Source organism: Pongo abelii, chromosome 13 (assembly GCF_028885655.2).
Source record: "Pongo abelii isolate AG06213 chromosome 13, NHGRI_mPonAbe1-v2.0_pri, whole genome shotgun sequence".
Taxonomy (NCBI): Eukaryota; Metazoa; Chordata; class Mammalia; order Primates; family Hominidae; genus Pongo; species Pongo abelii.
Genome location: NC_071998.2, coordinates 43,843,149 through 43,858,439, shown reverse-complemented (window position 1 = coordinate 43,858,439; position 15,291 = coordinate 43,843,149). Strand labels below are relative to the sequence as shown.

The 15,291-nt window shown below is 44.9% G+C and overlaps 1 long non-coding RNA gene across 2 annotated transcripts in view; it reads left to right on the top strand.

The window, feature by feature from the left end:
• Nucleotides 1-12,770, top strand: part of LOC129047839 (uncharacterized) — a 45,508-nt gene extending 32,738 nt beyond the window's left edge. The window contains exons 1-3 of one of the 2 annotated variants that reach the window (XR_008509631.2): nt 490-568; nt 10,355-10,491; nt 12,548-12,770. This is a non-coding gene — a long non-coding RNA (uncharacterized LOC129047839). Of the gene's footprint in view, nt 1-489; nt 569-10,354; nt 10,492-12,547 lie in introns of those variants that run through there. The other variant, XR_010136508.1, reaches the window with a different exon arrangement.
• Nucleotides 12,771-15,291: the final 2,521 nt, after the last annotated feature.

Here is a 15,291-nt window from a genome sequence, read left to right as displayed (position 1 = left end):
AGAACATTGAGGGGGGGATCTTTTCTATCTCTAATTATCTGTATGTGTAAAGAACTCAAGAAGACGTCAGAACAGGGTCTCCTATCAACTGCTACCTATTGCTGTCTCCCTAAAGCCGCTGCATCGACAGCTTCGGATGAGGGTGGGGTAAGAGGCACTTACTGTGAGGCCGAGCTCCCGCACGAATTAGCCTCACAACAGGACCTAGGTCTCCCAGGGAGACGAAACTAGGCCAGCGAAATCGCGGCCAGGGAGCCCCTGGCCCCCACTCGGGAGACAACCCGCCCGGCGCGAAGGGTGCGTCTCCTGAGCCCCACGCCGGGAGCTGGAAGGCAGGCAGACACGCGAGGCTTGGGAAGGGTGGGATCTTAAAAAAAAAATCTTAAAAAAGGGAAATAAATTTGAACAAAACTAAACTACAAGCCCGCAGTTCCCCGCCGAAAGCGAGGTGGGGGAGGAGGGGGCGGGAACGGTCGAGGCACTGAGAGTGGGGGATGAGAAACGAACTCCGTCCCCTTCACAGTCAGTGCCTTCGGGGGCTCCACCACCGCGCGCTCCCACCCTCAAGGTTTGGACTCCTAGGGGAGGGAGAGGACGGGAGGGAGAGGAGGATAGGTGGAGGGGGAAGAGGGACTCCTTTTCTCCTCCTGCCAGTGCCAGCTGGGGCAAACTTGAGCTGGCAAAGCGCGAGAAAACTTTTCTTTGGAAAGTTTAGGTAGCGCAGTTAGTGGCTGAGGCTCAGGGCAAGCTAACAGTGCTGGGGCGGGTGTGGAGGGAGTGAGCTGGGTGCAATTGGGAGAGGGGAGAAGGGAGAGGGGAGAAGGGAAGGAGTGGCCAGCTCCCTAGGCGGTTGAAGATCCAAGTCTCTTCGGTCAGGTCCGCCCAAGGTCCCAGAGGCATTGGGGGGTCGGGTGACTATGCGGAGTGTAAAAGACATTTCCTTAGAAAACAGACAAGGAGTTCCGCGGTTTTTTTCCGTGCAGAAATCACTACCCGGCGACGGCTCAGGGCGGTAGAGGGAATGTCTTATCTGCCAAGGCGGGATTAGATCCTCTCGCCGAGGGTCCCAGTATCCCACCGCCTAGCAAGGGCCGCGCGCGCGCCAGGGAGCTTTGGAGCTACGCGCGTAGTTTCGCGTCGCACGCGTTGCCTGGTCTCCGCGCACCACGTGCGCCCGCGGTCCTTGGCGGGGACGTCGGTGCTAGCGATCCGACAGAGCAGCCAGGACTAGGTTTTTGCGATGCCCTAACCTGGGCATTTATGCTGGGGGCGGAACGAAGTCGCCCAACCCAAGTTCTCCCTGCACCCTGGGAAGGAAATGTGGTGCGCCCTCTGGGGCGGGAGGCCGCCGCGGCCCATTCTACACACCTACTGGCATTCCGCTTTTCCTTACTGTGCGCCAGGGGAAGGCATAATTCAATTATATCATCCAACTGCAGCGCACCCTTTTCCCTTTTTGCTTTGAGGGGAATTTTCCAATTCCCAAATAAATACCTATGGCTCTAAAGCCGAGTTGGGTTCTGTAGTAACTACCGGGGGTGAAAAAAAAAAGACCCCAAACTGGCTGTGAGTTTACAGCCTGAAGCAGCTTATTTAGGCTCGCTGAGCACCGTTCCAAACGGCAGGGCTCATGCTATTTCGGGAGAAGTTGGAGGGTGGAGAGAAAACAAGGTTATTTAAAGTGACTCCCAGAACGCAGCTTTCTTTCGTTGACTCTTAAGGTGTCAGTGCCTCGGATCCAGTTTAGCACGGCACAGGCGGCCCAGCCTTTGATATTTAAGCCAGGCCAGCCCCCGGGTGAAACTACCTGTTGGGGGATTCTGCCGCCTAGAGCCCTTCTTCTTCTGCGCAATACTGGCAGCAGTGGGATGGCTCTGGGGGTGCCACGCGAAGAGAGAGGGCGGAAGAGCCGGGAGCAGCGGACAGTCAGCTGCATGTGGCAGTGCCTAGCGAGCTGCTCCCGCGCCTCTGCTCGCCCTTTGAAAACTGGGAACAGCCCCCTGTGCTCTGTGCTGGGCCCCTGGCTGCAGAGATGGGCCCAAACTCGGCACGATTCTCTAAGTTCGGAAACCACGAAGCTTGCGCCTTCATGCGTGTCTAACATTAAAAACAAAAAGCCTCCTGGCGGCTTCCTGGGCTCCCGCCCCCACCTTGCGCTCCAACACCCGGCACTTTTCCCTGTACCGAAATTCATTTTACTACTTCTTGAAATTCGGAAAACTCCACCGACGCTTGGACTCGCTGCAACCCAGGGGCTGCCTAAAGCTCTCGCACGAGTTGCTTGAGGGAAATCACTCTGCTCTTGCGAGCAAACAGATCTGTGTATTTTAAAACAATCTAACTGAATGGGGGAGCGAAGCTAGCGAGGACAATTTGAGCAGTCTTTATAGCCTGTTGGGAGAATTTTTGGAAGCTAGGCGGGTGGGGGTTTGGTCTCGCATGCGAACCTGTGGGAAGGACAGTTCAGGCTGGGCCCTGGGTCTGGAAGTCTCATTTGAGGAGCACACAGTCCCGAGACTGGCACGTATTTAACAACTTTCTTTAGGGGAAACTCTGCAACGGAGCCCGCCCGACATTAAATTTAGGGGGTGTGGAAGCGTAGACTGGGTTCAACCGGGAAATTTTCCCCGAGATGCCAAAGGCACTCCGCGTTGTGTTTCCCATGCGGGTTTCTGCTTTTTGATAGCGAACCCCACTCCGTTTTGGGAGCAGCGAAATTTTGGAGAGCCCCAAAGCGGGGCTCGTTTGGGGTCCAAAGGGAAGAAAAGACTTGATCTGTGGCTGGGGAACAGCGGCACTTTATTTCCTGGGGCATGCGCTTACATTCGCTACGGCCACAAAGCACCCAGCTGAAAACGAAATGTGGGCAAATATTAGGTAACTACGGAGAACGAGGGAAGTTAGCCTCATCTTGTTTAGCATACTCGCTTTAACAGCGAGGACTGACGGGCTATGCGGAAAAAAGAATTTATTAGTGAAAATTTCTTGCATAGGGATGAGAGTTGAGACTTCGAGTTAAAGGCGGCTCAGAACGCTTCCCGCGCGGCAGTCCCCCGCCTCCCTTAAAAAATATCATCCTGTCAATATTAGCCCTTAAGTCACACCCCCATTACCGGTCCTCAGTGGCATTTCCCTTCCCTGTGTGCACCTTTCCTATACCCACTCATCTGGGCTTTGGATTGCCCGTGATCTCTCCCCGCCTGGAAAAACTCGTGCAAACTTGCCCTTCACCAGGCGCGCACGCACGGGTGGGCTTTCCCCAGGCGGGTCGTTTGGCGGCCCCGGGGACCCTCCTGGGCCTGGGAAACCCGGATTATTTTCCAGCGCTCAGCCTCGGTGCTTCTGTATTATTTCGGTTCAGTCCCTGGGGCCCCGACCCAAGGATAATAAACAATGCCGCTTATTAGAGATACAAACGGGCACAGAAAAGAACCACACGGAAAAGCAAGCACAGAGGCATTTTAACAAGTGGCTAGGCATTCAGGGCTGCCTGCGAAAGTGACGCATAACGTAAAACGAAGGGCATTTCTCTAAGAAAAAAACAGACTTTCACAGAATGCAGATTTTGTTAAAATATGATGGTTGGAACTGCGTTTAGTTTGGTTTTGCCTTTGGAGATCAGTCGGAGTTGTTGCTACCTGCCCTTGCCTCGCTGCAAATTGCCACCCCCGCTACCCCCAATTCCTATAAGGCGAAAGACCTGGGTGGGGTGGGGGGGAAGTTGGGGGTCTTCTAGGTGTTGGCATGCTCTGATACCGTTATTCCAGATCTCTCAAGAATTGAAAACACGACCTCCTCTGTAGGGAGGGACAACAGGGGCTTTAGGGGGAGATGTATAATATCAGGCGCTGCCAGATGATTCAGAGATACAAAAAAATTCCTCTTTCTTTTTAAAATATAAATGCAGATACCTTATGGGCGTGATCATGAGAGTGGGGGCTAGGGATTCCTCCCTGGGTGCGGGTGTAACCAATTTCTGGTCTGCCGATGGCCTTGGGAAAGGGCCTCCCATCTGCTTCCAACACCCCCTTTACAATGTCAGAAAATCTTCCTGCCTGCAAATATTGGCACAAAGCTGTTACGACAGGCGGTGATGCTTTAAATAGGAAGGAGACCGCGGGGCAAAAGAAAGTCGCAACCTTTCTACCCACTGGACTACCTGCCTCCTATCCCCCAAAGGCCAAGCTTTGGCAAAGGAGACTCGGAGGAAGATCTTCCGTTCTGAGTAGGGTAGGAAATGAATCAGCTGTGTGTTCCAGGAACAAATCTTTAGTTGGTTTTCAGGAGTTGGAGTGCATAAAAAACAGGTATCCCCAGACCAGCTGCTAAGCAGGGAGAGGATCATGTCTGGGCATCTGCACCTCCTATGGTCCAGTCTCCCCACTTTTTTTGGTTGTTGTTAAGATAAAGTTTATGCAGGAAGAAACTTCAGAGGTGCTTTAGCCCAATTCTTGTGGGCAGTGGGTTCCTTCTGACTTTGCCGAAAGTAATTTGTCCAAAGGGCAGCTCTGCTCCTGGATCTGCCTAGGGAGGCCTGGTCTCAACAGCGCCAGCCCTGTGCCCCATACAGAACTCTCATCCTAGGGAGCTGGGCTAGGGCTGGCTGTGTCTGGGCCAGGGATGCCTGGACCTTGAATCACACCCCTTCTGCCTACCAAGGGCATCTCCCCTGTCAGGAAATGATCATGGTGCCAACTGCACTCAAGAAACAGCTCAAACCTTCTTTTCTCACCTCCCGCCCTAAGCTGGTGGCTGTATACTGTTCACACATTATTTGTTTCCTGATTTAATTTCTGTACTTGCTTTAAAACTTATTCAGCTATCTCCAGCCCTTTCTGTCTATCCTAGATGACAACTTCTCCTAGAAAGAGTTTCTGTCTGATGAACTCAAACTTAAGAAGCCTCCCTTGCAAAGACTGTGACTGAATTTTGGAAGGTATCTCAGGCATTTTGGGTGGTGAGCATGTTGTCCTGTCCTCACCATTTTTCAAATCAATTGGCTTGTGTCTCATTGCTTTACAGAACAAGAAACTGAGGCACAGATTCCTTCCTATGCAGGCCTTTGAAAAGCAGCTGCTATGTTTACATAGATTCCAAGGGACTTGACTTACTAAAAGGCATACATGGATCTGAGAGCAGAGTGTGCAGCAGACCCTGGGTCTCTTGATTTGAGGTCCCATTTGCCCACAGTTCTGACGGAAGTATATAGCTAACAATAAACTACTGTTTAGTGAGCATCAACTGTGCGCCAGACCAACCACGTACCATGCCAGATATGTTACATAAGTCATCTTTGCAGCAACGCTAAAGAGCATCATTAACCCCAATAAAATTTAAAAAATAAAATCATAAAAGGAATACATGCGTATATCCAGATACTTCAAATAATACAGAACAGCATAAAATGAAAGTAAAAGTCTCCTACCCTGCTCCATCTCCTGGAATTACACTGATTTTTTCATTTTTTTGCTGATGTATTTGTATATATAATAGATGTTATCATTACTTTATGAGTATGGAGTTGGGAGGCTCACCACCAAGATAATAAACCATGGCTACCTGTCTCCAGGCTCAGCACTTCCCAGTACTCTACGTTAGCTAAGATGAATGTGGAAACAAAGAAGCGAGTGAAGCCACAGGTAAAAAGAAGAGTCAGGTCAGAATTGACATCACCCCTTCTTTTGCACTGTTCCTCCTGCCCCTGCCTGGATCCTGAGACCACAGGCTCCCTCAGTGTATGTAATCTGATGATCTTCTGTGGTGGCTGCATTTCTTCCAGGCCTTGGTGCAATTGGACAAGCAAGTGTTTCCATGCTCTGTCACCCGGGCCCTCAGTGCTGTTTCTACGCTGTACTAGGTCTGGTCCTGAGGCAAGCCTCTAAGCTTTAGATTTCACTGCTTATCTCTCAGGGTTGTTGAGAGGCTCCAATAACAGACAGGGAAAGGACTGTGTAAACTTGGAATCTCTCTATGTAAACACATAGCTGCTTTTCAAAGGCCTGCATAGGAAGGACCCTGTAGCCTTTCCCTCCGGAACAGAGGAGTTTCAGGAGTCTTTGCGAAAGAGTACATTTTTGACATCTGAGGGTTTGCATTGTGTCCGTTTGTGTCTATAGGGGCAGGGTTAGGAGTATGTCTTAAAGTAGAAGAGGATGCTCATTTATTACTGAATCTTTGGAATCAGGAGACTTTGGCAAGGGTGAAGTGGATTTCTTTCTGCTGGAGGGCACACAGAGGCAAGCTGGTGAGGTTACAAGGAGGCAGTTATCCTGCTTGGGGTACACCATGGGTTGGTGAGAATGGCAGAGGTATGGTGAAGGTGCTGAAGCTTGTCCCTTTAGGTAGGTAGCTACTACCAAAGGCTGTCCTTAGACTGTAGGGGTAGACAGAGGGTGGTGAGGGATAGGTCCAGGCCGCGTGAGCTTCCCAGACATGTTATTTAATTTATTTGTGATTGTTTTTGTGCGTGGAAAGGGGAGGGATATTAGAGGATAGATGTGACAGTTCTTCCGGGAAGCTGGTCCTGTTCTATAGGGTTCTTCATTCAGGAAGAATAGCCAAAAACATCCTGAGTTCAGAGACCTACAAGTAAGAACAAATGGTGGGCCACTGCTAGGGTCTCCTTGGCAGAGCAGGGGAGCTCCTGGAGAGGGGTCTCTGAACTGCTGCATCCCTGCACCCTGAGAATCTGAGCATGAGGAGGAAGCAGAAAATGGCTTTAAGGCGAATGAAGGGGGCTGGGGAGTGGGCTGGTTCCAATGAGAGAAACTGAAAGGAGGGAAGTCAGATTTTTCTTGATGGCCCAGTCAGGCTTCATTCTTCAATGCCTGTCAGGACAAAGGCTGCTGCGCCCCCTGGTGTCCGACTGGCCGCCGATGCCTGCGAGCTGACGTGGAGACCCGTAGGCGGCGAGACCCGGGGACCAGCTGGAGGAGTCCACGGGTCAGATGCCTTTTCTTCCATTTGCTAAGGGAGTTGAAGTTGAAATAGCCGTTGTTTTGTCAGTTCTAGAGTCCAAATAGAGACTCTAGTGGAGAGCGAGAGGGGTTTTGTCTTTTTTTTTTTTTTTTTTTTTGTTTGCATGCAATTGAGGCTGACAGGATAATGCTTGTTTAGAAGTAGCCTGGTGCGGTGGGAAGTACGCTCATCTGAAAGAAAAGACCTGCATTTTAGGTGGAGAGCTGATCTGGGGCAAATCAATTAAAATTTTCCAACCTCCCCTTCCTTGTCTAAAAACCAAAGGGGTTACAGTAAGATGTCTGTAAGGTCTTTTCTGAACTCTAATGTTGATTGGGATTTATTAGATCACTAATACACTGCACCCTATTTTCTCAGAGCCTTGCAAATTTGACATTATTTTTTCAATCTACAGGCAGGTGCAAATGTTGTGTTTCAGCATCATGAGTTCCCTAATTGTGAGCAAAGATTTTAGTGTCTCCTTTCCTTTTAAAAATGAAAAAATAGCTCTTTTGAGCACAGAACCTCCCTCACCACCACCTTTTGTGGAGCCTCCTGCAAGAAAGCTGCAGAGTGAACAGGGCTTCAGTCTCTGCTCTGTTTCTTTTAAAAATAAAGTACTAAAGTATTGTGCTGGAAATTCTGCTACTAAGTGTTACATGTGGTAGGTGTGAATATATGCTTCAATAGTTCCAGGCACAAGACCAAAATCTTCCCCAGAATTAGCAGAGTTTTCAGCTATAATCTGGCTAACATTTTTCTACAAATAGGTACAAAGACCAATTTGAGAGTACGTTCTCTCTAAGGGGCTACATGGTTGGGTTTCCATTGAAATTTAGGGCCATCCTTTGTACAGTCAGGTGATTTTTCAAGTGGGATCAGCCCTGGAGAATAATTATGTAGTCGCTGAGGGTTTTTCTCTCCTAAAACCTCCAAGTCTAGTTTCTGAGGTGAGCAGTCAGTTATACCTCATGGCAATTTCTTCCTTCAGCATTGTATTTAAATGGTTATCTCTATGTAATGGGTACTGTGTGTGTGTGTGTGTGTGTGTGTGTGTTTGTGTGTAGAAATGGATTGTCCCGTGAAGGATCACCTGAACAGCAACCTTAGCTTTACAGATGTGGAGGGAGTGTGTAGCCCTTGTCCTGTTGTGAACACTGTCACTATTCCCTGTGCGGCAGGGGAGGAGCAGGTCTCTCTAAATGAGAGAGGCGAACCAGAGGAAGAACAGCAGCACAAATGAGATGACCTATAGCAACTGACCCCTGCTTCAGGGATGGGGAGACGCTGTGTGTGTGTGAGCATGTGTTGGGTTGGAGTAAGCACAGTGACTTGGAACACTGCACCCCTCCCCAAAGGGAAAAGCTATGTTACAGGCTGAACTGTGCCACTCCAAAATCACCCTTGCTACCTCAGAATGTGACTGTATTTGGAGACAGGGCCTTTAAGGGGGTACTTAAGTTATTATGAAGTGGGCCCTAATCCAACACGACTGGTGGAGTCCCTGTAAGAAGTGATTAAGACACAGACATGTATAGAGGGAAGACCATATGAAGACAGAGAAGGTAGCCATCTACAAAGAAAGAGGCCTCGGAAGAAACCAACCCTGCTGACAACTTGATCTCAGACTTGAGCCCCTAGAATTGTGAGAAAATAAATTTCTGCTGTTTAAGCCACCCAATCTGCAGTATTTTGTAATGGCAAGTGCAGCAAACCAATACAAGATAATACTCTGCACCAACTCATTATGTACAGCCATTTGGAGATGCAGACCCAGGGTTACCAGATTCTCTATTTTAAGAATCTTTTGCTTTTTAAATATTGGCAGCAGGGCTGGCTTCCTGGGTGTGTGTCCTTTGCAGTCACACGGGATCCCATACTTAGAAGTGCCCCACGTTGGCTTAAATACCCTGCTTGCCTGGCCGGCTGCAGTGGCTCACGCCTGTAATCCCAATGCTCTGGGAGGCCAAGGCAGGTGGATCACAAGGTCAGGAGTTCGAGACCATCCTGCCTAACATGGTGAAACCTCATCTCTACTAAAAATACAAAAAATTTAGCCGGTCGTGGTGGCGGGTGCCTGTAGTCCCAGCTACTCCGGAGGCTGAGGCAGGAGAATGGCATGAACCCGGGAGGCGGAGCTTGCAGTGAGCCGAGATCACGCCACTGCACTGCAGCCTGGGTGACAGAGCGAGACTCTGTCTCAAACAAACAAACAAACAAAGAAAAAAAAAAAAAAGGCTGGCTTGCAATTCTTAAACTTTCAACAACGGGCCTGCATTTTTGCGTTGCACTGGTCCCTCACAAACTGTGTGGCCAGTGCTAGCTGACAACTAGTACACGTTTTAAATAATGTGCATATTAAGATTATGGGGTCCCAAACAAAATATGCCTGAGGCTGGGGCAGCGTGAGACACTAGTACGCACTTTTTGTCACTAACTGGATTAAAACTTCCCATTCTCTGGTAGTCACTAGGAGGGAACTTATGGATCCCACAGGTTTTCTTGAAGGGGGAGAAAGAAAGGCACAGATACTCCCCAGGATGTTATTTCCCAAGATTCCACATGAGCTAGTGTGGCTCGGACCAAGATTTTCTTTTCCCAGGGATGGATACTGAGGATTTCACAATAAGAATATCTTGAGAAAAGGCCCCACATGAGGAACTAGTGTTTGGGGTTGAGGGCTAAGTTTAGCCCTGCATGTGGCTGATGCTGGTGGGCTTTGGGAAGCTGGAGCTGAATATGCTACCCAGGATGGTCAGCAAGGCCCGAGGGGCAGTGCAGTCCCATGTAAAAACAGCACCGAGACACAGCAAGAAACAACAGTGTGAGCAGGACTGATTTCGTCTCTGGTTTTTGCCTGGGGTTGACAAGAAGGACTCCTCTTTTGCACTCTGCCAGTTTCAGGATTATTAAGGGGTCCTCAGCTGGGGTGAGTTAGGAGGGCTGAGCTGGAGAGTAAAACTGGATGGTCTGAGGGTCTGGGCAATCCTGAGCACTTAATTATGAATAATGATATACTTCAGTTTTATAGTGCATGCCATACCAGTGGATTCTAATTTGGAAGGGAAACTTATGCTCTTGCTGAAAGGAATGTCAGTCACCGGTGAGTGGCCATGGGGCTGTTATGGGGAGATCCTGTTTTTAAGGATATACACTGATTTATAGAAGCTCACTGAAAATATTATAGCGGAATGTTTGGTCAGGAGGTCTGCTTTTCTAGTTCTATTTCTGCTCAGTACTGGCTAACTGAAGAGTGTAAATTTTAAAAGAAGTAATTTCTTATGCACACTGTGCAAACTCCGTCAGGGGAATGAGTGAAAGACTGTTTGAAATGCTCTGAATTTCTTGGAAAAGAGTTGCTGTATAAATTAATATAGGGCCTTCTTTTTCATTGCAGGTCTGCAGGACACACCAAAGAAGTCCTCCAAGTCACACAAGGGAGAAAATTAACTTCATTGGCTTCTATCAGGAAAGCTATTTTTTTTTCCTCTTCTTTCCTGCAAGTTTCCCAAACCCCATGACTCTGATTTCCAGGTCAGAGACTAAGGTTTTATTTTTCTTACTCTGTATACTTTATATGTGGAGAGTCCCTGAAGGAATATTGTGATGGGCTGATTACTGTGAGCCAGTTGTGGGCCACACCTGGCCTCAGGTGCTGCAAAGGGAATTCAGTCACCCCTGTGCCGTGATCTGTGAGCCCCAAGTCAGATCCGACTTTTTCCTGATAGACAGCACCCTCCTCCTCCCTACCAAGAAATAGCAGGGTTGGAGGTAGTGACCCAATATTTAAGAGGTTTGAAATTCTACATGAGATATTTCTGAGTTAACTCCTAAATAGCAGTTTCCTTAATCATGTGGAAAATAAGAACACTTGCTAAAAAGACCATTGGTTTAAGAGAAATGGAAACTTATGTCCACGTAAAAACTTGTAAATGAATGTTCACAGCAGCCTTTTCATAATAGCCAAAAAGGGAAAGCAATCCAAATGTCCATCAACCGATGAACGGATAAACTTAATGTGGGATATACATGTAATGGAATGCTATTTGGTGAAGAAAGAAATGAAATATTAATACATGCGTTAACAAGGATGGACCTTAAAATATCATGCTAAGTAAGAGAAGCCTGTCACAAAAGAATATGTATTGTAGCATTCTACTTATGTGAAATTCCTAGACTAGGCAATTCTGTAGGGACAGAAACTAGACTAGTAATTGGCTAGAGCTTGGGGAGAGTTTGGGGAGCCTGGAGGATGACAGCAAAGTGGTGCAGTTTCTTTTTAGGTTGATTAAATGTTGTAAAATTAATTGTAGTGATGGTTGTGCAACTTTGTGATTTTGTTAAAAACCATTGCATTTTGCCCTTTAAATGGATGAATTGCACAATGTGTGAATTAGATATAAGTTTATTTACATAATTAATATCTATTTATTGATATATAATTAATATATCAATAAATATATACTATATAAAATAAATTTATATTTATATAAAATGTGAATTATATATAAATACATAAATAAAACTACTAAAAACTAAAAAATATATACTTTTAAAAAAGGCTGTTCGTTTCTTTCACATTTTCTGAGCACAATCACTTTGGGATAAATGTGTCCAGGCTTAAAAAGCACAGATTTTATGGGCTAACTAAAATGAAAATGTGAAAAATTGTGTTTTTTCCAAAGGAGAAGAGAGTCTGATTTGCAGGTACACACATACCCACAGTAGTCATACTTGTAATTCTTGTAAACTTTGCTGAAAGTTTTTCCCTAACCTGAAATCATTAAAATATGTTTAAACAATGACACTGAGGACTGAGGTGGATTTGTTGTTTTTGTCTTCCCAATGTTACTTTCCTCTTCTTTAGGTAGTAGCACCCCAGTTTTCTCTAAAAGAAACCACACACCCTATTTCCAGTTCATGTGGTTTGGCTATTGCTGACCTTACACCCTAGGCTCTATGACTCAGGCCCCATCAGTCAGCATATTTTATCCAGTGGTCTGTTGCAGCCAACTCATACCAAGTCGTCCAAATCAACTGGTAAATGTTCAGAAATTTCATGTGCCAGTTGTTAAACACTCACCATTAAAATTTAAAGTTCATAACCTTATAATTAAATTATGTTAAAAATGAAGGTAATGATACATCAACCTTATCATCACTTCCTAATCATTTGACTGCATTTTACTATTATTTATGCTCTTGAGGTTACTTACATCTATTGGATCTGGTAGTAGAAATACTGGATAATGGTGTGCTGCTGTACATCTCCTCCCAATTCCATGTTCATTGACTTCCCTTTGATAGCTTGAAATTGGCCATGGTAGCAGTGTTTACACTACAGAACTGGGCAAATGCTACAAGATCAGGGTGTACCCTTTCTTGCCAAGGAGATTGTTAAACTGGCAGCTGTGGTGGGTTGAATGGTGGCCCCTAAAAAGATGTGTCCAAATCCTAACCTGTGGAACTTGTGAATGTGACCTTATTTGAAAAAAGGCCTTTGCAGGTGTGACTAGCTTAAGAATCTTGAGATGAAATCCTCCTGGATTATCCGTGTGGGCTCTAAATACAATCATGTGTACCCTTATAGGATAAAGGCAGAAGCAATTTGACACAGACACACCAAAGAGACATAAAGATAAGATGAGGAAGCAATGGCCACACAGGCCGAGATTGCAGTGATGTGGCCAAAAACCAAGGAATACCTGGAGGCACCAGAAGCTGGATGAGAAAGAAACAAAATCTCCCCCAGAGCTTCCAGAGGTAGCATGACCCTGCTGACACCTTGACTTTGGATTAGTGGCCTCCATAAATATGAGATAATAAATTTCTTTTGGTTTAAGCCACCAGTTTTTGGTAATTTGTTATGGGAGCCATAAGAAACTATTAATAATACACCAGCTCACCACTGCAGCACTAGTGTATGGTTGAGGGATGGACATGTGATACAAGCTAGGGCAATGGGAACTCAGCTTCTATCGTAAAACAAACACTCTCCTTCTCCCTGGGGTTGCTGGGTGGTTCCATCTTTGCTACTAGATATACCTATGAATGAAAGCAGCACAGAAAGTAGTAAAATTAGATTTAAAGAAAGACATTTAAAGCAGCACAGAAAGTAGTAAAGTGAGATTTAAAGAAAGACATTGTTTAAGAAACTGGATCTATTCTACCACTAGATTTTTAAATATTACATATTATATGGGAAAATTATTTTTTTCTTTTTAAGCCAAATTCCTAACCAATATAGACATGTTAATTTTTGGAGAACTTTTGAAAGTGTTCATCTGCACAGAGAGCATTTTAAATACATACAGTTGTTATCACTTGGTCAGTTACTATTTAAATGAGGCATAACTAAAAAAGACAATCAGGAAAATATATACCAAACAGTGAACAATTTAAGACCTACCTGAATTCAATCATGTTCATTTGTGCTACAAACACTTATATTAAGCCCAACCCTTATCTAAAGCATTTGATTCAGGACAGATATCCATCTATTTAAGAGCTTACAATTTATTTGCCAGTAAGGAATTTGGTATAGCCCACATATTGAGGTCACTAGCAGTATTAACTTTTCATTATGTAGTCTATAATTTTCTGAATAGTTCTAAATTCAAGTAATTTTATTATTTTTCCTAAACAGAATTTGGTTAATGCACAATTAAAACACTTTTAATTCTTTATGAGATTACATTTAACTACATCCACAAATTATAACAAAAAATATTTTGGCAAATTGAATGATTTGGGTAGAAAAATATTATTATGGTGATTTTCTTTTTTTCGTTTTTGAGATGGAGTCTCGCTCTGTCGCCCAGGCTGGAGTGAGTGCAGTGGCGCGATCTCGGCTCACTGCAAGCTCCGCCTCCCGGCTTCACACCACTCTCCTGCCTCAACCTCCCGAGTAGCTGGGACTACAGGTGCCTGCCACCATGCCCAGCTAATGTTTTGTATTTTTAGTAGAAACGGGGTTTCACCTTGTTAGCCAGAATGGTCTCGATCTCCTGATCTCGTGATCCGCCCGCCTGGGCCTCCCAAAGTGCTGGGATTACAGGCTTGAGCCACCGCGCCCGGCCTTATGGTGATTTGCTGTGATGTTGTACCTTTGGTTAATTTTGTACCTTTTGATAATTTTTATTTGTTAGTGTGGAAGAGCACTTTTCTGAAAGGAACATGTCACAGAAAACCCCAGGGATAGACATATTGCATTAATTATTTTTAAAATAAAAATAAAATGCTTTTACATTCAGCATTTCTATCTTTAATAATTTTTCCAGGTTTAAGAGGTTTCAAATTAATTTTGTCACCCATAATCCTGTTTCTTTTCCTCCACTTTCAAATACCTTTGTTTTTTGATGAGCACATTTTGGATGAATTCCCAGTCAACTTTTTAATCTAATTAAATTCAGATAAGTTTAACTCAGATAACATTTACAGTCAGCTCCTTGATAGTTGATTAACTGGGAGCTCATCTTTCAGAATTCTTAAAAAAAAAAAAGACTTTTGAGGATTGCTTTTTGCTAAAGGAGCCCATTACTAATACTGATGTCGCTGGCATCAATAAACTAACACCCACTTGTCTTGGTTTAAAATGATAATAAGATTTCAAATGCAAATATTCAAATATTATATTATTCTTCAGCACTTCTGTATTTGCTAGTAGCATTACTTATCAAAAAGAGATTTGTTCTGAATATTTTCATGAACAAGCAAGCAAACCACATCACATCACACACATGCACATGCATGCATGCAAGGCACATAAATGATTTCACTAATGACATATAGCATACATTAGTCAAGCAATTGTATTAATTCAAGTCTACTCTCTTTGTAGTCTAGAACAGTCTCCCTCTTTGCTACACAACAGTAGCCACTAAAATCTTTTGGAAGATTAGGATCATTCAATATGAAGTTAAAAGAAAACATGAAAAAATGAAAGCTTAGTTTTAGGATTTCCCTTTTTTTTTTTTTTTTAGCCCTGTAATAGCCTAAAATAAAACTTGGGAACAAATGAGATTTACCAATGACAGGAGTAAACAGACTCAATGTAAATGTTTATAGGAAAGGCAAGGAAGCTACTTCCTTTCCATTAACAAAAAGGAGCTTTTAAATGTTACTCATTCTTGATAATGCTGGCTAATGAGAAGCCCAGCAAGTTTGCTTTTTCCTTAAAGCTGAAACAAAACTCAACACAAAAGTTGAAATACAAGGAACCAAAGAAAATCATTGATTTGTTCTTTGATGACAACTTTATGCCAGAGGTACTAGGGCCTCTCTACATTAATTGTTTTCTTCATAAGGAAACCACTATAGAAATTTAGGTGAATG